Genomic DNA, 23,558 nt, shown 5'->3' on the forward strand with positions numbered 1-23,558 from the left:
AAATGCTGACTAGGTGGTACTACACACCAGCCAGACTTTCCAAGATCAATCCGGAAAATCCCTCGACCTGCTGGAGAGGATGCGGTCACTAAGCTTACTCCACATATTCTGGCACTGTCCTCTAATTAAATCTCTTTGGAAAGACATATCTTCCTTAATTAACTCTCTACTCCCCAAATCCATCACCCTGTCACCTCAACTAGCTCTTATCATTAAATTCTGATGGCATTGAGCAATCCACCATTCATTTGGTGGTTCATATCTTACTAATTACAAAAAACCAAAAGCAAAACACAAAACAAATATCCTGGATTAAAAAAGTAAAAAAATATATTGCAAAAATTGCATGAAGGTAGTAATAATAGTAATAAGGGTATTTAGTTAACATAATTTTGATCAAAATAATGTAGAAGCCATCCCGCCACGTCACGGCAACCCTTGTGGGACAGTCCTAACTCTTGTATTTAAAACCTTTCCACTTGTCAAGTGACGTAAATGTGAACAAGGACAGAGGGACTGAACCACCAATAATAGTATAGGCCAGACAGGATGGATTTTCCAACTCAGAAACAGGGCGGTCACACCCTTATATGCACAGAATGCACAATGAAACAAATGAGAAACTGGGTCTGAGCAGAAAAAGTAAATTAATGTGCATGCAAAATGTAATTGCATATGAACACATGACCTTTACACAGAGAAAACCAAAAGCAAAACACAAAACAAATATCCTGGAATAAAAAAGTAAAAAAATATATTGCAAAAATTGCATGAAGGTAGTAATAATAATAAGGGTATTTAGTTAACATAATTTTGATCAAAATAATGTAGGACAGAGGGACTGAACCAATATTACTATTATTACTACCTTCATGCAATTTTTGCAATATATTTTTTTACTTTTTTATTCCAGGATATTTGTTTTGTGTTTTGCTTTTGGTTTTCTCTGTGTAAAGGTCATGTGTTCATATGCAATTACATTTTGCATGCACATTAATTTTCTTTTTCTGCTCAGACCCAGTTTCATTTGTTTCATTGTGCATTCTGTGCATATAAGGGTGTGACCGCCCTGTTTCTGAGTTGGAAAATCCATCCTGTCTGGCCTATACTATTATTGGTGGTTCAGTCCCTCTGTCCTTGTTCACATTTACGTCACTTGACAAGTGGAAAGGTTTTAAATACAAGAGTTAGGACTGTCCCACAAGGGTTGCCGTGACGTGGCGGGATGGCTTCTACATTATTTTGATCAAAATTATGTTAACTAAATACCCTTATTATTACTATTATTACTACCTTCATGCAATTTTTGCAATATATTTTTTTACTTTTTTATTCCAGGATATTTGTTTTGTGCTTTGCTTTTGGTTTTCTCTGTGTAAAGGTCATGTGTTCATATGCAATTACATTTTGCATGCACATTAATTTACTTTTTCTGCTCAGACCCAGTTTCTCATTAATTACAAAAAACGCCATCGCATTTCACTGGAAAAGATCTGACCCTCCCAAAATCCAAGATATTATCGAAAAAATTACCCTCCATAAAACCTTTGAACAACAAATAGCGATGGTGAATGTCACTCGATAAATTTGCAAAAAAATGGTCCAGATGGATATGTCTATTTCCATAAAGTTTTCTTAAGTCACTATACTTAATATGAGTTGCTTTGTAGTTATAGAATTTATTGAAATGTTTGTAAAATTTGACTTGTTGATTTCCTACCCTTCGGGTTTCAAGGACCACTTGGTCCCTTTTGTCTTTTCCCTCCCTTGTCCCATCCCCTTCCCCCCCCCCCTTATTGTTATAAAACCTTAATAAAAGTTTTGGAAAACAAAATTTCCTCCCAAATGAATTCTTTGTGACTTACAACAAACCAACAACAAATCCAAAAATGAATAAAAATTTTTACTGAAATCTAGCAAGATTCAGCCAGTGTAACATAGAAAACCAGGCATGTAAGGCCGTGTGAAGTGTTGGACAGGTTGAGTTATTCTGTCATTTTATGGGTAGATCCTAGGAGGCATAGCTTATACACTACATAATAAATCACACTCATTCTCAGCTTTTTTTTTTTATTGGGTTACAGAACAATATTTCTGCGTTATGGAATGTGTGTATTCTTTATGTAATTATACAGGGTTACAAAAAACATGTCCCGTCATTCCTCTTGCCAGTCTCCTACAAGGTTACACATGCCCACATTTTCTATTTGCTCACAAAAAAAATCCTCAGTTTTCCTCCAAAAATAATTGCCTAAATGACAACCAAACCATAAAAATTAGAATATTCCAGAGAATGAAAAGAAACGTGTTGCTAACAGGACAGATATATAAATTCTTCTTCTTTGAAATAGAGTTTTCCCTCAATATCGGGACGTGCACGGGAGCACTTCTTGCAGGACAATCGTTTGTACTGCCCCTTCTGCAAGTAGGAAATAAAAATAGTACATGGAACAAAATCTGGTTTTCCGTTCCATGGAAGGCGTGAATAAGATCTGCTGGATAGTACTTATTGGGATTTTCTGTACGCCGCCTGAAAAGTGCAAGGCATAGAGAAAACCCCTTTGGTGGTTTCTATTCAGAATTTTTACAGAAAATGATTTCCAGGATAGACCCTTGTTCTTTCTGCTGGTTACAGGATTTCATATTTGTCCACAAGAAACGAAGTCTCGATAGAAAACCTCCCAGGGCTGTTGCCATCCACCTGAGTCACTTTAGCCACCTGCAGAAGAAAGAGAAAAAATGTCCTTCATGTTTATAAAGTATGGCACACCGAGTAAGAAATATCCCCTGAAAAGTAACAACGACAAGCCTGCTTACTATGCCCAAGGCCAAACGAATAAAACCAAAGAAAGAGTGAGAGCACCTTATGTAACTGCTTCTCTACCATAGAGTACAAATATCATGCAACCAATGCTCAATGACTGCAAGAATTCACTCATGTCAGTCATCAGACATCATATACTCTTAAGACCCTCCAGTTAGATGTCAACCCAATGAACAAGTAATTCTCCAATGTTTGGATCATTGAAGATTATCATGTCTATGGCCAGTGTAATGGGTTTTCCCACAAAAGACGGTCTGTCTGACTGATGGGGCCTCAATCATTCCAACTCATCTCCTGTTTCTCCTGACTTTGGGTGTAATTTAAAGAAGTGGCACACTGTACATGAAAGCTTCTCCTCCATCCAGCGCCTAGGGGCCATGGATGTAGCCAAGAACAGCGTTCAGGTACCTCAGTCTAATAGACATGAAAGGAACAGCAGCAATCTCAAGGCCATGCCACCACAACCATGTGCAATCATTCTAAGATGAAACAAGGGGGTCAGGACCCTCCCAGTGACCCATAGGAGTCCCAGTGCCTCAGCAGTCAGATTCATCACCAACCTCTCTACAGTTTCTCTGTACACAGTTCCCCTTTAATCCATAAAACACACATTTATTATGCTGTAAATAAAATCTGCATGTCTGAATGGAATACACAGGCAGGCAGTATTCCAACCTGTAGATTGTAGTAGTTCTTCTTGGATACAAAGGACACTGACGGGGAAGAAATCATTGGGATGTCCAGCAATGCTAAACTCCAGACTTCCACTCTTGTTTTTGGAGTCAATAACAGGCAGAGTCCACTCAAGTATATTCCTCCGACCGTCGTGGTGGTAGTCTCCATCGATGTCTCCAATCACTGGAGCTCCAACTCCGGCCCTGTGTTATGGAGGTAGTAGAGTTAGAAATGTGATGTCTAAGACTAATATACCTTAAGCTGATATTCAGCTCTTAAACTTGTCAAGGAGAAAATATAGAGACTAGGCATTAATTGGAACAAAAGTAAAACCCTAAAAAAAACAATGCCACCTAAACTAAATCATATCAATCTTTAATTGGGTATCATATGGGAATTCAGATATAGGACTGCTGAATACTAGGGTTCAGCGCCTTAATGGATCAGAACATATACACATATTTTGGGGTTGTGGCACCATTGCTGTCTACAGGTAAACCATCATTACACTTTTTTTGCAGCACTACATGCCATGCTAGCTACCATCACGTTCTTTTTGTCCACTGCAGTAGCCTTATGCACTACGCACTTTTAAAGCAACTTGGGTTAAACAGGCCCACTGCTGGCCACTACCTTTTGGTGCATTTATGCAATCATACTTATGTACATCTTTCTGCTGCTATAGTACTATCGGTTCCTGGTCAGCTGTGGTGCCACATTAGATTTTTTTGCTCACCACTGAGCGTTTAGGCTCACTTGTGCTTTTACCATTGTTGCATTTTGATTCAATAAAGAAATTTTTGTTACTTTATAGTTTTGTGTGCGCCCTCCCTGTCTATATGTTCTAGACTAGGCATTGATACGATTCATTGAGTGGTGCTTAATGGGCGACAGCAGCAGATCTAACACAGAGGACCTATGAACCCATTCTTTGGTAAAAGGGAACAACCATAAAATCCTTTTACACTTAATTGTAGTGAGTGTTCCTAGGGAAACAGGCTGCCGATCACCCAATGAACTGGCAAAATGCGCCTTTGTCACGTGAAGTGATCTTTTCTGCTATGCAAAAGGTAAACCTTTTAGTGCACATCCGAAGCCGGCCTGTGCCAACAGTATAACGAGACCGGGCAAGCATGAACCCTTATTCATGTTAATGAGCTGCAGTACATGTTAAAAAAGTACTCATCCGTAAGTAAGCCAATAGTTAAAAATTCCTCCCATGAAGATTTTTTGTGTGTTTATGTGCATGTAGTATAGTGTGTATGTGTTCATTTATTCACCTACTGCCATCTTCTTTGGTACTCAGTGCCACTCCGCTCTTCTGAGTAACGTCACCACTCTGCTGACTCCGGATCACACTGATTGGTGTGTGAGCCAGAAGTGGCTTTTACAGTGTAAGTCTATTACATTACAATGTAAGTCTACGGTGCCTCGTAAAGAGAATTCTGGCTCATACATAAGAGTGATCCGGAGGGTCAGAAGAGGAGCACGTCGTCACTGGATCCCGGATGACATAGTAGTAGGCGAGCATACTAATACTGCATTACACTACATGCCTATACAGAGTCACATAGTAAAAAATCTTCATGGGAGGGCTGTTACTTTCATTTTAACATCAGCACATTAACTAGACAAAGGTAATGTTTTGTAGTGAGATTACTAAATAGACAATTAATGAGGCTCGCCGCTATTTTTTTATCGATTGCCTATCCTTTTTGATAGGTCATTGACATCAGATTAGTGGGATGCGACACCAGGTTCCCCGCCGATCAGCTCTTACTGGCAAAGTTTCAAGATTTTGTCTGAGCAAAATAGCTTTGTCAAACCTATAGTGCAGGTACAGATCCATGACTAAGCGAAGCCGCTTGTGTACGAGATGTAAGGAGCAGAGCCGCGTGTGTACGAGGTGTAAGGAGCAGAGCCGCGTGTGTACAAGGTGTACAGAGCGGAGCCGTGTGTGTAAAAGGTGTACGAAGCGGAGCCGCGAGTGTTGGAGGTGCACGGAGCAGAGCTGCATGTGTACAAGGTGTACGTTGTAGAGATGTGTACGGAGTGGAGCTGTGTGTGTGTACGGAGCGGAGCCGTGTGTGTGTACGAGGTGTACGGAGCAGAGCCGCGAGTGTATGGGGTGTGCAGAGCTGTGTGGGTGTGCGAGGTGTACGGAGTGGAGCCACGTAGGTGTGAGGTGTAAGGAGCAGAGCTGCTTGTGTACGAGGTGTACGGAGCAGAGATGTGTACGGAGCGGAGCCGTGTGTGTACACGGAGTGGAGCCCTGTGTACGGAGCGGAGCAGCACGTGTGCGAGGTGTACGGAGTGGAGCAGCGCGTGTGCAAGGTGTACGGAGCCGAGCAGTGCGTGTGCGAGGTGTACGGAGCAGAGCAGCGCGCGTGCGAGGTGTACAGAGCAGAGCAGCGCATGTGCGAGGTGTACAGAGCGGAGCCACACGTGTATGGAGCACAGCCGCACATGTACAAGGTGTACGGAGCAGAGTCACGTGTGTGTGAGGTGTATGAAGCGGAACCGCATGTGTACGAGGTGTATGGAGCAAAGCCACATGTGTACAAGGTTTACGGAGTGGAGCCATTTGTGTACAAGGTTTACAGAGCGTGGCCACATGTGTACGAGGTTTACGGAGTGGAGCCATGTGTGTACTGAGTGGAGCCATGTGTGTGCGAGGTGTACAGAACGGAGCCGTGTGTGTATGAGGCATAAAAAGCGGAACCGTGTGTGTATGATGTATGCAGAGCCATACGTGTACAAGGTGTATGGTGGGGAGCATTCATACCTCCCAGCGGGACAGTCCCGATTTTGAGAGAGATTCTGCCCCACTGCCCCGGCTGGGAGCTTACTTTTCCCGCTGACACAGAAGTACACGGCGGAGCCACGAGGAGCACTTTAAAATTCGCACGTGACGTTCCACCGGAAGTGACGTGCTAGAAGCTGACTGGAAATGAGGTAATTTTGGGAGGAGATTGTGACAGAACCATGGAGGCACTTCAGGGAATGCTTCAGATCCATCACCGTATCCTCCCCCAACAGCGCAGACAGCAGGATCGCCATGGACTCGGGATGCCGGCCATGTGAGCGGATCATGATATGTCCTGCATCGGGAGGCTGAGGTGGGCACTACAGTGTGAGCCGGGCTGCTATAGGATCTTTATAGAATCTTTCTTTCTCTCTCTGTTTCTTTCCTTCTTCTTTCTTTCTCTGTTATTTCTTTCTTTCCCCTCTTTCTTTCTCTCTCTCTCTCTTTTTTCTTTCCCCTCTTTTTTTCTCTCTCTGTTCTTTCTTTCTCTCTGTGTTTTTTATCTCTCTGTTATTTCTTTTCCTCAGTACCAGTCAGTGTGCCCACAGTACCAGTCGAATAAGAGGGGTAGGAAACTAGGTGGCACTGGTCACATTGAGCCTCTCATCCTTTTTACTGGTGTATAATCATATGCCCTGAGCACCCCCATATAGTGGGCCAGCGCCAGACAACAGGGTACAAACAAATCACTATTACTATCAGTCCAAGTGGACAATTATATAGGTAAAGTTAATGATGTCCCTGTGCCAAGCACTGCGGAGGATCAGAATACACTGAGGAGACCAGAACAGTGGGGTTTGGGTAGAAGAATTATATGGGGTCCATTACACTGTATGAAGCAATATATGGTGCCCATTATGCTGTATGAAGTCATATATGGGGCCCATTATACTGTATGAAGTAATATATGGTGCCCATTATACTGTATGAAATAATAAATGGTGCCTATTATGCTGTACGAAGTAATATATGGTGCCCATTATGCTGTATGAAGTAATATATGGTGCCCATTATACTGTGTGAAGTAATATATGGGGCCCATTATGCTGTATGAAATAATATTTGGGGCCCATTATACTGTATAAAGTAATATATGGTGCCCATTATACAGTATGCAGTAATATATGGTGCTCATAATACTGTATGAAGTAATATATGGGGCCCATTATACTGTATGAAGTAATATATGGGGCCCATTATACTGTATGAAGTAATATATGGGGCCCATTATACTGTGAGAAGTAATATATGGTGCTCATAATACTGTATGAAGTAATATATGGGGCCCATTATGCTGTATGAAATAATATTTGGGGCCCATTATACTGTATACAGTAATATATGGGGCTCATTATACTGTATAATGTAATATATGGTGCCCATTATGCTGTATGAAGTAATAAATGGTGCCCATTGTACTGTATGCAGTAATATATGGTGCCCATTATGCTGTACAAAGTAATATATGGTGCCCATTGTACTGTATGAAGTAATATATGGGGCCCATTATCCTGTAAGAAGTAATATATGGGGCCCATTATGCTGTATGAAATAATATTTGGGGCCCATTATACTGTATACAGTAATATATGGGGCTCATTATACTGTATGAAGTGATATATGGTGCCTATTATGCTGTATGAAGTAATATATGGTGCTATCACAGGTACAGTGGGGCTTATCTTAGTTATCCTGCCACTGGTACCATGTGACAAACATATACAGCAAGATAATCTTGCTCTAACAATTTACCGCAAGGGGGGATTTTGGTTGCCCCACCACTGCTAACAACCTTCCAAGAACTGCGGGGATTTATGTATATCCCACTTTCTCAGTTCCACTTTGGAACTCGCAGCTCTCCGGCGCCCCCCTTACCCTCAGGTCTCTCAGGTAAACAGCACCTAGGATAATTAGTCGCCGGACGGGCTGCTTGTTGTGCACGGGCAATTAGACTACTGCAGAAAGGGAATTATCAATGCTGTGGCCTCAACCACTCATTCAGCATTATAAGACCCTTCTGTACTGCCAGCTAGCCTCACCAGCCGCGCACACCACGCTGCCACCAGCCACGCTTTACTTAATCAAAGTGTTAATTAAGAGGGTCCATGGCAAACCCCTGAAATTAGTAGCGATTATCTAAAAAAGGCGCATAGTTTGTTTCTTAGAGCATGGAGACAGAGCTAATAGATTTTATCATTTATTCCCAAAAGAATGCGGGCAGTGATTACATAGATAAAAGTTGCTATAAAGTTGAGACATTACATATGTACAAATACAAATATAAAACAAAGTGGATGGAAGAACAGAAAGTAACACTCACATGTGCGTAGTTGGTATTAGACAGACCATGTGGCTGGGGGAGGGGCACTTAACCAAATGTCCCCACTCATCGGCACATCTCTCTGGCAGGAGGACTCCAGCTGAACTGCCTGGGATATGGTAGGGAGTACCTTATAGCCTAGGGTCTGTGACCTAACAAAATGGACGGTCTGGTGAGGTCCAACCTCCCTCTCTCCAAGTTATGATTTGGCTACAAAGCTTAGAATAACTATATCTAAACAAGAAAAGCCTGTACCAACACACATAGGGCATCATTGTTTGTGATTTACCAAATAGAATCCAAAAACATCAAGCATGCCATAATTAAGACCCTCCATTTGGGAGCAATCCATATCTCAGTTTCTGGAGAGATTAGGATTTTGCAAGAGCTACCGTAGGGAAGCCGGGTCCGCGCAGATGACAGAAATGTTCATTTAGTTTTTCTGTTGCGATCAGAGCCCAGGCTAGCCTATTTTAATATCTCTCACAGTTTTATTTCAGACACATGACCTGAGAGGACAAAGGACTTCCTTTAGCTGTGCAGGGAGGGGGGAGGAGAAGAATTCTACACTGAGGCTTCAGGTTTCACAGAGCTGCACGCAGGAAGACGCTGGTGTGTGTGTTGTGGGGGAAGAGGGGGGGTTGCAGCTACATGACAGAGGGATTTTCTAGAATGTTCCAGAAACATATCTACAGTACATTACACCCATTATACTGTATGCAGTAATATATGGTGCCCATTATGCTGTACAAAGTAATATATGGTGCCCATTATGCTGTATGAAGTAATATATGGTATATGGTGCCCATTATGCTGTAAGAAGTAATATATGGTGCCCATTATACTGTATGAAGTAATATATGGGGCCCATTATTCTGTATGAAGTAATATAAGGGGCCCATTATACTGTATGAAGTAATATATGGGGCCCATTATACTGTATGAAGTAATATATGTGTCACGCTCGCGCCTTGACTGAATGGTGCGAGCCGGGGGGTTGTGGCCCCACTGTGCCACAAACCAGACTACCCTGGAAGGGGCGTGACTACGACAGCTACCTCGGTCTTCACTGGAGCCTCTGATGGTGAGGTCAGGCTTGTGCGGCAGGTAGCTGTCGGGTGCCACTCCAGGGTGGTGTCTGGCTGTGGCTGCTGATCCCACTTGGGGAGAAGTCACTTGGACAGGTGTGACTAACAGGCAGGCTGAGACACAGGGCAAGCAGGCATGTCTTGGAGACACAGGGCAAGCAGGCATGGCTTGGAGACACAGGGCAAGCAGGCACAGCTTGGAGACACAGGGCAAGTAGGCACGGCTTGGAGACACAGGACAGACTGGCGTGGTATGAGAAGGGATAGGTAAGGACCTGTTCACACAGCAGGTGCAGGTGTAGGCAGGAGGGAGTGGGGTATGTTGGAACAGGATTTGGACCTGTTCACACAGGAGGTGCAGGTTTGGATATAGGCAGGAGTGCGGAGTAGACGGAGCCGCAGGAGTGCGGAGTAGGCAGAGCCGCCGGAGAGCGAAGTAGGCTGGGCTGCAAGGGAGCCGGGCAGGTAGAGCGGCAAGGGAGCAGAGCAGGCAGAGTGGCTAGGGAGCAGAGCAGGCAGAGTGGCAAGAGAGCAGATGCACAGACAGAGCTTCAAGAGTGCACAGACATAGCTTCAAGGGTGCAGATGCACAGACAGAGCTTCAAGGGTGCAGATGCACAGACAGAGCTGCCAGGGTGCAGATGCACAGACAGAGCTGCAAGGGTGCAGATGCCCAGACAGAGCTGCAAGGGTGCAGATGCACAGACAGAGCTGCAAGGGTGCAGCTGCACAGACAGAGCTGGAAGGGTGCAGATGCACAGACAGAGCTGCAAGGGTGCAGATGCACAGACAAAGCTGCAAGGGTGCAGATGCACAGACAGAGCTGCAAGGGTGCAGATGCACAGACAGAGCTTCAAGGGTGCAGATGCACAGACAGAGCTTCAAGGGTGCAGATGCACAGAAAGAGAGGACACAAGGAAAGACACAGCAGGGAAGGAAGCCACAGACAAGGAGAAAGGGAGACTAAGGTAGGACAGAGTACAGAAAAGGTACTGGGACCAAGATTCAAGGGCCAGGATATTCAGCCTCCTGGCAGGCAGACAAGGTACAAAGCAAGACAAGACGTATTCCTCCAGAGAAGGAGGAAATACACAGGACAGGGCCTGGCTTCCTCAGCAGCAAGATACTAACTGAGATTAGACATTGCACAGGCAGTGTTTCAGTGGGTGTGGCGGAGCTAAATAGTCAAGGCCTCTAGGTGATTGGTTAGGGACAGATTAGACAGGTGCACCCTGACTGCATAAGAACCAGAGCGTTCTGGCGCCGCCCCCCTATACACACATAGCCAGGAAACATACAGGAGAGCAGAGGCACAGAGCACAGGACTGGCAACAGACAGAATTCACAGTATGACCCGGAGCAGAGAATAAGTTGATGTGCGGGGGATGGGAGGCCATGCAGTGACGCCAGCAGGGTTGTTACAGTACCTCCCCTTTACGGCCCCTCTTCCTCAAGCCTGCCAGAATGACCTGAAGAAGGAGTACTAGACCACACACAGTCCAGGCTGACAGGGCATCCTTCAGGTGATGTGAAGTAGGCGTGCCATCCGGAATCACTGAGTGCCCAGTCTTTTGGTGCCCAACAGCTTCCAACACAGAGGGTACAAGGACTTCTTCCTCCTGATTGTCAGAAAGTAGGGACCTGGAAGCTTCAGACTTGATCCCTACATCAGCCGGCCAGCTGGAAACTGGACACCTTCAATAAGTCCAATTTCATCCCGTTGTCAAAAGAAAATTTGACCTGCTCCAGGAGGGTGAGAAACGGAGATACGTAGGCCACTGTTCCAACCTCTTCATCCACCTGCCACATGGAAGCTGGAGGCATACATTCAGGGAGCCATTTCAGCCTGTTACCCTGAAAAAACTGGACCACATCTTCCTGGTTAGAGGATGAGTGAAGCTCTGTCTTGGGACCTTCACCACTAGGCCACAGGGGAGCTGAAGGCATACACTCTGGATCCATCTTCAGCCCTTTATCCTGGGGAAGACAATCAAGAGGCAGGGGTGCTCAACACTGGTATAGTCGCAGGGGATGTGTGAGGAGACTGAGACCGCCTCCCCCTCTTCAGAGGCATCCTCACACCTTGACTCGGCGCCTAGCAAACCAGGCGAAGAAGACGACCTTGCTGACTGAATGCGACGCAAGGGAACCAGACACCTCTTGTCACTTGGTTGTTTCAAGTGTGGTGCCTTGCTGGGTCTCCAAACATAAATGGGCATCAGGGTCTCTGGTTCAGAATGACCCATGGGCATACCAGACAGCCAATGGAAGACGAACTTCTTCATATACAAAGCTCCGACCTGGAGCTGTAGTTGTCCTTGCAGAACTAGACTGTTCTCAAAGAGGGCTCGGCCACCTTTAGACGATGCCCACGCCGGGTTCTGGAGCTGAAGAATGGAGATCACACACCGACTCTGTATGGCTGGTGGCTCGAACACCCCAAAGCTCCCAGAAGGCAACGAAACAGTCATAGGCTTTAATAGAGAGGGAGGACTCTCACCAGGGGCAGCCTCTCCTACTGGCCCAGGGTTCTGGAGTACGGGCTTCACAGGGCAGAGGCCAGATTCCGGCTGCAACTTGGCCCGCTTCTTCTTTTTAGACCTCTTGGATCTTGCACGGGAGGCCGCATCCCGCATCGGCAGACTGTGGAACAGGAGATGGCTGGACGGTCATAGGTGGTTGAGACGATTCACCCACAGGTTCCTCTTGTCTCTGGAAGCTTGGAGGGGAAGACTTTTCAAGAGCAGCTGGACGAGGCATGTCGAACACTTTACAGAGGGACACCAGGAAGGCCCCCAGGCTCATGACGACAGGGTCCCCTGCTTCCCAAAGGGGACAGATCCACATCAAGGCATCACCAGCTAGGTAGGACATGATGTATCCCACCTTGACCCGGTCAGAGGGGAAACAAGCTGCATTCTGCAGGATGTAGTGCAGGCACTTTTTCAGGTACCCTTGGCACTCTTTGGGGTCCCCATAGAACCTAGGCGGGTCTGCTGGGTTGTGCTCTTCATAGGTCAGGAGCTGCTCATAGATGGCCTTGGAGACTATGAGTGGTTCAGAAGTCTCAACAATTGGAACCACGCAAGGCGGAACAAACTCTTCCGGTGGCTCACACTGGCAGGGAGAAATTTCATCATGCTCTGTGAGCGGAAAGAAAAGGGACTCAGCAGGGACCATGGCCTGAGCAAACTGTCACGCTCGTGCCTTGGCTGAATGGCGCGAGCCGGGGGGGTTGTGGCCCCACTGTGCCACAAACCAGACTACCCTGGAAGGGGCGTGACTACGACAGCTACCTCGGTCTTCACTGGAGCCTCTGATGGTGAGGTCAGGCTTGTGTGGCAGGTAGCTGTTGGGTGCCACTCCAGGGTGGTGTCTGGCTGTGGCTGCTGATCCCACTCGGGGACAAGTCACTTGGACAGGTGTGACTAACAGGCAGGCTGAGACACAGGGCAAGCATCCATGGCTTGGAGACACAGGGCAAGCAGGCACGGCTTGGAGACACAGGGCAAGCAGGCACGGCTTGGAGACACAGGGCAAGCAGGCACGGCTTGGAGACACAGGACAGACTGGCGTGGTATGAGAAAGGACAGGTAAGGACCTGTTCACACAGCAGGTGCAGGTGTAGGCAGGAGGGAGTGGTGTATGTTGGAACAGGATTTGGACCTGTTCACACAGGAGGTGCAGGTTTGGATATAGGCAGGAGTGCGGAGTAGGCGGAGCCGCAGGAGTGCGGAGTAGGCGGAGCCGCAGGAGTGCGGAGTAGGCGGAGCTGCAGGAGTGCGGAGTAGGCTGGGCTCCAAGGGAGCCGAGCAGGCAGAGCGGCTAGGGAGCCAAGCAGGCAGAGCAGCTAGGGAGCCGAGCAGGCAGAGCAGCTAGGGAGCCAAGCAGACAGAGCAGCTAGGGAGCCGAGCAGGCAGAGCAGCTAGGGAGCAGATGCACAGACAGAGCTGCAAGGGTGCAGATGCACAGACAAAGCTGCAAGGGTGCAGATGCACAGACAGAGATGCAAGGGTGCAGCTGCACAGACAGAGCTGCAAGGGTGCAGCTGCACAGACAGAGCTGGAAGGGTGCAGATGCACAGACAGAGCTGCAAGGGTGCAGATGCACAGACAGAGCTGCAAGGGTGCAGATGCACAGACAGAGCTGCAAGGGTGCAGATGCACAGAGAGGACACAAGGAAAGACTCAGCAGGGAAGGAAGCCACAGACAAGGAGAAAGGGAGACTAAGGTAGGACAGAGTACAGAAAAGGTACTGGGACCAAGACTCAAGGGCCAGGATATTCAGCCTCCTGGCAGGCAGACAAGGTACAAAGCAAGACAAGAAGTATTCCTCCAGAGAAGGAGGAAATACACAGGACAGGGCCTGGCTTCCTCAGCAGCAAGATACTAACTGAGATTAGACATTGCACAGGCAGTGTTTCAGTGGGTGTGGTGGAGCTAAATAGTCAAGGCCTCTAGGTGATTGGTCAGGGACAGATTAGACAGGTGCACCCTGACTGCATAAGAACCAGAGCGTTCTGGCGCCGCCCCCTATACACACATAGCCAGGAAAAATACAGGAGAGCAGAGGCACATAGCACAGGACTGGCAACAGACAGAATTCACAGCATGACCCGGAGCAGTGAGTAAGTTGATGTGCGGGGGATGGGAGGCCATGCAGTGACGCCAGCAGGGTTGTTACAATATGGTGGCCATAATACTGTATGAAGTAATATATGGTGCCCATTATGCTGTATGAAGTAATATATGGGGCCCATCATACTGTATGAAGTAATATATGGGGCCCATTATACTGTATGAAGTAATATATGGTGCCCTGTTATGAATGAGTCACCGTAGGAGGCAAAAGCAGAAATACAAGCTAAGTCCAGAAAACCAGAGAAGTTGGCAACTATCAGATTGCAGACCCCTGAACCTATCAACACAACTAGCAGTAGCCGTGGGGGGTTCCTACGATGCCCTAGACCCCTCGATCACAGCCGGAGAATTACATAGGCCTAAAGAAAGAAAGGGGAAATCTAAACTGCCCCAGAGCAGACCCCAAAGCAATAGGCAGCCCCCAACATATAATGACGGTGAAGCAAGATGAAAATACTAACACAGACAGAAAGATAGACTGAGCAAAGATGGGGCCCAAAACTACCTAGATAGGAGAAGACAGGAAGGCTGCTGTCTGCAATCTGCCAAAACCCTATCAAAGACATAAGCCAACAAGCTGATATGAAAAAGGCCCTGAAGCAGCTAGGCTTCAAAAACTAAATCAGCACTCAGGTATTTTCAGAAGACAGAGCTAAATGAATTCAGCACACCCCAGCAGGGAATGGCAGAAATCCAGAAAAACAAAGCAAAACAAAGTCAAAGCACAAAGCAAAAGGCCGAGCAGCAAACTTAGCTTTAGAGGAGCAGGAATTCAGACTGGTCTCCAAGGATCCACAGAGAAATCACCCGCAGGGCAGAAGGGCATCGGCAGCCTTATATCCAGTCAGTAACTCCACTCAGCCAGTCATCATCATCAGCCTCAGGTGTTTGATAATCAGGCTCACTACCTTTCTTTACCAGAAGAGGGAGTTCCTCGGGCCTCAGTAATGAAGGGGAAAATGAACTCACAACAGTACCTCCCCCTTGAGGAGGGGTCACCGAACCCTCAACTACGCCACCAGGGCGATCAGGGTGAGCCCGATGAAAGGCACGCACCAATCTTTTGGCATGATATCAGAGGCAGAGACCCAGGAATTATCCTCCTGACCATAACCCTTCCACTTAACCAAATACTGGAGTCTCCGTCTAGCCAGACGGGAATCCAGTACTTTCTCTACCTCATATTCCATGTTACCTTCAACCAATACAGGGTCTGGAGGTGCCACCCCCGGAACAACAGGTTCAACAAACCTCTTCAACAAAGATTTATGGAACACATTATGGATTTTAAATGTGACAGGAAGAGCCAACGAAAAGAGACCGGATTAATAATCTCCACAATCTTGTAAGGTCCAATAAATCTAGGCTTAAACTTAGGAGAAGCCACCTTCATAGCAATATTTTTTGATGATAACCACACCATATCACCAACCTTAAACTGGGGACCAATGGTCCTATGTCGGTTGGAAAACCGCTGGGCCTTTTCCTGGGAGAGAGACAACTTATCCACCACTTGGTCCCAGATCTGGTGCATTCTCTCCACCACAGTGTCAACACCTGGGCAGGCAGAGGGCTCCACCTGCCCTGAAGAAAATCGAGGATGAAACCCAAAGTTACAAAAAAAAGGTGACATCAAAGTGGCAGAACTAGCTCTATTATTTAAAGCAAATTCGGCCAAGGGCAAAAATGAAACCCAATCATCCTGATCAGCAGAAATAAAACATCTCAAATATGACTCCAAGGTCTGGTTTGTTCTCTCTGTCTGCCCATTGGTCTGAGGGTGAAAAGCAGAGAAGGACAACTGAATTCCCAGCCTGGAACAGAAAGTTCTCCAAAATCTAGACACAAACTGGACTCCTCTGTCAGATACAATGTTCTCAGGAATCCCGTGCAAACGAACCACCTGTTGTAAAAACAGGGGCACCAACTCAGAGGAAGACGGCAACTTAGGGAGTGGTACAAGATGAACCATCTTAGAGAACCTATCACAAATCACCCAAATAACAGTCATCCTCTGAGAGACAGGCATATCAGAGATGAAATCCATTGAAATATGGGTCCATGGCCTCTTGGGGACAGGCAAAGGCATCAACAACCCACTAGAGCGAGAACACGATTTAGACCGGGAGCACGTCCCACAGGACTGCACAAAATTCCTGACATCACGAGACAAGGAGGGCCACCAAAAAAAACGACTCACCAGATCTCTAGTACCAAAAATACCTGGATGACCAGCCAAAGCAGAGCAATGAACTTCAGACATCACTCTCTTCTTCCACTGGTCAGGAACATACAACTTTCCACTGAGACAATGCTCAGGTTTGTCCTCCTGGAACTCTTCCAGAGCACATCTCAAATCGGGCGAGATGGCAGAAAGAACTACCCCTTCGCCTAAGATGGTAGCAGGCTTGGTCACCACAGGAGAATCAGCAAAGAAGCTCCTAGAGAGGGCGTCTGCCTTGACATTCTTTGTTCCAGGAAGAAAAGAAACCACAAAATCAAAACGTGTAAAAAACAAGGCCCACCTAGCCTGTCTAGGGTTCAAGCGCTTAGCCGACTCTAGGTAAATCAAATTCTTGTGGTCAGTGAGGACCAGGACTTGATGCTTAGCTCCCTCCAACCAATGTCTCCACTCCTCAAATGCCCATTTCGTGGCCAACAGTTCCCTATTCCCCACATCATAGTTACGTTCAGATGGAGAGAACTTTCGGGAAAAGAAAGCACAGGGATTCATTTTAGATGTTACAGGATCCTTTTGTGACAAAACAGCTCCTGCACCAATCTCAGAAGCATCCACCTCTACCTGGAATGGAAGTGAGACATCAGGTTGCCGCAAAACCGGGGCGGAGGTGAATCTTCGCTTCAGCTCCTGAAAGGAAGAAACAGCCTCCGGAGACCAATTTAACACATCAGCACCCTTCTTAGTTAAATCAGTCAATGGCTTGGCAATACTAGAAAATTTTGCTATAAATTTCCGATAAAAATTAGAAAAACCCAAAAACTTCTGGAGGGCCTTCAAAGAAGTGGGCTGAACCCAATCGTGAATGGCCTGTACCTTGGCCGGGTCCATTTCAATAGTTGACGGGGACAAAATAAATCCCAAAAAAGAAATCCTCTGTACTCCAAAAAGGCATTTAGATCCTTTGACATACAGGGAATTCTCCCTCAAGATCCGGAACACAGTCCGAATATGTTCCACATGAGAATCCCAATCCTTGGAGAAGATCAAAATATCATCCAGATATATAATCAAAAATTTATCGACAAAATCTCGGAAAATATCGTTCATGAAGCACTGGAAGACAGAAGGGGCATTAGTGAGCCCAAAAGGCATCACCAGGTACTCAAAATGTCCCTCCGGAGTATTAAACGCCGTCTTCCATTCATCCCCATGCTTAATGCGAATAAGATTATACGCCCCCCTGAGGTCAAGCTTGGTAAACCAGCAAGCACCTTTAACTCTGGAGAATAGATCAGAAATCAGGGGTAACGGATACTGATATTTAACAGTAATTTTGTTGAGGGCACGATAATCAATACAAGGTCTTAATGATCCATCCTTTTTGGCTACAAAAAAAAAAACGGCACCTAAGGGTGACGAGGATGGTCTAATATGACCCTTCTCCAACGCCTCCTTAATATAGGATCGCATAGCCTCGTGCTCGGGTACAGATAAATTGAAGAGCCGACCCTTGGGAAATTTACACCCCGGGCTCAGTTCAATTGCACAGTCATAACTCCTATGAGGAGGCAGAGACGCAGACTCATTCTCACTAAATACATCATAAAAGTCCGCCAAATAATCAGGAACATCATGCGACTGAGGAGAGGTGGAAAACACCGGAGCCTCACTAAAGGCACACCGACAACCCCAACTCACCACAGACACAGATTTCCAATCCAAAACTGGATTATGAATCTGTAACCACGGAAACCCCAGAACAATAGTATCATGCAGATTATGCAACACCAAAAATCTGCAATTTTCTTGATGGTCTGGGGCGACCCGCATTACCACCTGGGTCCAAAACTGGGGTTTATTTTTAGCCAAAGGAGTAGCATCAATCCCCCTCAGGATTCTGCAGAGGTGTCATCGGAAATCCACAACGTTTAGCAAAATCCAAGTCCATTAGGTTTAGGGCTGCTCCCGAATCCACAAAAGCCTTGGCGGAAAATGTGGACAGGGAGCAGATCAGAGTAATAGCCAGAAGAAACTTAGGTTGAACACCCCAACAGAAAACGTGTGTGCAAAGCGTTTCTCTCGTTTAGGACAGACAGAAATAATATGCGAGGCATCTCCACAGAAAAAACACAACTTATTACGCCTTCTGAACTCCTGACGCTGCTCTCTGGAAAAAACTCTATCACATTGCATAGGTTCAGACATTTGTTCAACAGGTGGCAACACCTCTCGTGCAGCTTTGCGTTCGCGCAAACGCCGATCAACCTGAATGGCTAATGACATAGAATCGTCAAGACCAGAGGGAACAGGAAATCCCACCATAGTATATTTTACGGCTTCTGACAACCCCTTCCGAAAGAGAGCAGCCAAGGCATTATCATTCCAGGTAGTAAGTACTACCCACTTTCGGAATTTTTGACAGTACAATTCTGCAGAATCACGACCCTGACTCAATGCCAGCAGGGTCTTTTCAGCCTGATCAATGGCATTAGGTTCGTCATACAACAACCCCAAAGCTTGAAAGAATGCGTTCACATTAGTCAGAATAGGATCATCTGGTTTCAAAGAAAACGCCCAATCCTGGGGATCGCCACGCAGCAAAGAGATGACAATTTTAACCTGCTGCGCGGAGCTCCCTGACGAGTTAGGCTTCAAGGCAAAAAATAATTTACAATTATTTTTGAAATTCAAAAATTTAGACCGATCCCCAAAAAATACATCAGGTGTAGGAATCTTTGGTTCAGCAGCATATGAATGAGCAAGGTAGGCGGAAATTCCCCGCACTTCCGCAGCGAGCTGCTCCACACGATCAGACAATTGCTTTATCTCCATTGAGCCCGGGGGCGGGTGATTCTGTTATGAATGAGTCACCGTAGGAGGCAAAAGCAGAAATACAAGCTAAGTCCAGAAAACCAGAGAAGTTGGCAACTATCAGATTGCAGACCCCTGAACCTATCAACACAACTAGCAGTAGCCGTGGGGGGTTCCTACGATGCCCTAGACCCATCGATCACAGCCGGAGAATTACATAGGCCTAAAGAAAGAAAGGGGAAATCTAAACTGCCCCAGAGCAGACCCCAAAGCAATAGGCAGCCCCCAACATATAATGACGGTGAAGCAAGATGAAAATACTAACACAGACAGAAAGATAGACTGAGCAAAGACGGGGCCCAAAACTACCTAGATAGGAGAGGACAGAAAGGCTGCTGTCTGCAATCTGCCAAAACCCTATCAAAGACATAAGCCAACAAGCTGATATGAAAAAGGCCCTGAAGCAGCTAGGCTTCAAAAACTAAATCAGCACTCAGGTATTTTCAGAAGACAGAGCTAAATGAATTCAGCACACCCCAGCAGGGAATGGCAGAAATCCAGAAAAACAAAGCAAAACAAAGTCAAAGCACAAAGCAAAAGGCCGAGCAGCAAACTTAGCTTTACCAGAAGAGGGAGTTCCTCGGGCCTCAGTAATGAAGGGGAAAATGAACTCACAACAGTGCCCATTATGCTGTATGAAGTAATATATGGGGCCCATTATACTGTATGAAGTAATATATGGGGCCCATTATACTGTATGCAGTAATATAAGGGGCCCATTATGCTGTACAAAGTAATATATGGTGCCTATTATGCTGTATGAAGTAATATATGGGGCCCATTATACTGTATGAAGTAATATATGGGGCCCATTATGCTGTATGAAGTAATATATGGGGCCCATTATGCTGTATGAAATAATATTTGGGGCCCATTACACTGTATGAAGTAATATATGGTGCCAATTATACTGTATGCAGTAATATATGGTGCTCATAATACTGTATGAAGTAATATATGGGGCCCATTTTACTGTATGAAGTAATATATGGGGCCCATTATGCTGTATGAAATAATATTTGGGGCCCATTATACTGTATACAGTAATATATGGGGGACATTATACTGTATGAAGTAATATATGGTGCCCATTATGCTGTATGAAGTAATATATGGTGCCCTTTGTACTGTATGCAGTAATACATGGTGCCCATTATGCTGTACAAAGTAATATATGGTGCCCATTATGCTGTATGAAGTAATATATGGTGCCCATTATACTGTATAAAGTAATATATGGGACCCATTATACTGTATGGAGTAATATATGGAGCCCATTATATTGTAAGAAGTAATATATGGGGCCCATTATGCTGTATGAAATAATATTTTTGGCCCATTATACTGTATACAGTAATATATGGGGCTCATTATACTCTATGAAGTAATATATGGAGCCCATTATGCTGTATGAACATATGGTGCCCATTATACTGTATGCAGTAAGATATGGTGCCCATTATGCTGTACAAAGTAATATATGGTGCCCATTATGCTGTATCAAGTAATATATGGTGTTCATTATACTGTATGAAGTAATATGTGGTGCCCATTATACTGTAAGAAGTAAGATATGGTGCCCATTATGCTGCATGAAGTAATATATGGGGCCCATTATACTGTATGAAGTAATATATGGGGCCCATTACACTGTATGCAGTAATATATGGTGCCCACTATGCTGTACAAAGTAATATAAGGTGCCTATTATGCTGTGTGAAGTAATACTGTATATGGGGCCCATTATACTGTATGAAGTAATATATGGGGCCCATTATACTGCATGAAGTAATATATGGGGCCCATTATACTTTATGAAGTAATATATGGGGCCCATTATACTGTATGAAGTAATATATGGTGCCCATTATACTGTATGCAGTAATATATGGAGCCCATTATGCTGTACGAAGTAATATATGGTGCCTATTATTCTGTATGAAGTAATATATGGGGCCCATTATACTGTATGAAGTCATATATGGGGCCCATTATGCTGTATGCAGTAATATATGGGGCCCATTATACTCTATGAAGTAATATATGGTGCCTATTATGCTGTATGAAGTCATATATGGGGCCCATTATACTGTATGAAGTAATACATGGGGCCCATTATACTGTATTAAGTAATATATGGGGCCCATTATGCTGTATTAAGTAATATATGGGGTCCATTATGCTGTATGAAGTCATATATGGGGCCCATTATACTGTATGAAGTAATATATGGGGCCAATTATACTGTATTAAGTAATATATGGGGCCCATTATGCTGTATTAAGTAATATATGGGGCCCATTATGCTGTATTAAGTAATATATGGGGCCCATTATGCTGTATTAAGTAATATATGGGGCCCATTATGCTGTAGGAAGTAATATATGGGACCCATTATACTGTATGAAATAACATTTGGGGCCCAATATACTGTATGCAGTAATATATGGGGCCCATATTACTGTATGGAGCATTATGTGGGGATAGGGGATGACTTTCTGTTTGTTGTGGATCAGACCGCTGGGACCCCCCATGATCCTAGGAAACATAGCTTTGAAGAGCACCATGTAAATGGAGCTGTGTCAGTCATATGCACTGTGGTGCCATTCACATGTGGCTCTTCAAATAACTCCTTATAGAGAGTGATGAGGGGACAGCAAAGTATAGCAAAAATTCACTGATCGGGGTGATGAGTGCTATAGTTTGTGGGCTAGTGGGATTTGTGTGGCAGGGCTGCATTTTTGTCCCAGTCCGGCCCTGTGCCAAGCCTACCATTGCCATTATTGACCCATGTTTTGGATACTTTTGTGTTGTTCTCGTATGTGCGTGTGATGGTGCTGACATCCTTGTGTTTGGACACTTTTTTTTCTATTTATCTAAATCAAAATGTCCACTATTGTACTCAGTTTCACAGGATAGATATGAAAATTTACTTTGTGTGCGGGGGGGAGGGGGGCGTCATGTTGCTGTTCGCCTCAGGCAGCAGATAGGCTAGGTTCACCCCTGGGCGCGGCAGCTGCCTATGGCGCATGCACATTGCATGCAATGACGCCGTCGGCCACACGCCTGTCAGAGGTGACTGCCGTGGTTGTCGGGCAGCGAGGGGCTGCGGCGTGGGAGCGATGGCCAGGTGAGTATGCAGAGACGGCGTGACAGTACCCCCTCCCCTAAGCCGCTCTCCCCGAAGATTAGCAAGAAATCTCTTGAGGATACGAGGAGCATTGATATTCTCCCGAGGTTCCCAGGATCTCTCCTCAAGACCAAAGCCCTTCCACTCAATAAGAAAAAATGTCCTACCTCTAACCTTCTTCATGGCGATAATGTCCTCCACTTCAAAGACATCATCGGCACCCACCGGCTGAGGACCAGAATCAGGCAAGGAGTGGAAGTGATTTAGCACCACAGGTTTCAGGAGAGAGACGTGGAAGGTGTTCGGGACCCGGAGCGAAGCAGGCAACCTCAATTTGTAGACGACTTCGTTGATACGTCCAAGAATTTCAAACGGACTGATGTAGCGTGGCCCCAACTTGAAGGAAGGCAGTTTCAACTGGATGAATTTGGACGAGAGCCAGACCTTGTCCCCGGCACGATAGGGTGGAGGATCCAATCTCTTCTTGTCGGCATAATTCTTCATCTGATCAGCGGACTTCTTGAGAGACGTGTTGGTCTCGGCCCAAATCTTGGAAAATTCGGAGGACAAAGCATTGGCCGCGGGTACCTCGGAGGTAGGGGTTATCGGTAGGGGAACACCAGGATGTCTGCCGAACACAATGAAAAACGGAGACTTGGCCGAGGACTCGCCAGCATGGTTGTTGTAAGCGAACTCTGCCCAGGGAAGTAAGTCAACCCAATTGTTCTGGTGGGCGTTGGAGAAATGACGTAGGTACCCAGTCAACGTCTGGTTGATACGCTCCACCTACCCGTTGGACTGTGGATGGTAGACTGAGGAGAAGTCAAGGGAAATGTTCATGAGCTTACAAAGTGATCACCAGAACTTGGAGGTGAACTGAACCCCTCGGTCCGACACAATGCGTTGATGTAGTCCATGGAGTCTGAAGATTTCGTGGATGAAGACTTTGGCCAGCTCCAGAGCCGAGGGGAGATCGGGCAGAGGCATGAAGTGAGCCATCTTGGAAAAACAATCCACCACC

The sequence above is a fragment of the Dendrobates tinctorius genome, unplaced genomic scaffold, assembly GCF_039654945.1.
Source record: "Dendrobates tinctorius isolate UK_male_01 unplaced genomic scaffold, ASM3965494v1 ptg000034l, whole genome shotgun sequence".
NCBI lineage: Eukaryota > Metazoa > Chordata > Amphibia > Anura > Dendrobatidae > Dendrobates > Dendrobates tinctorius.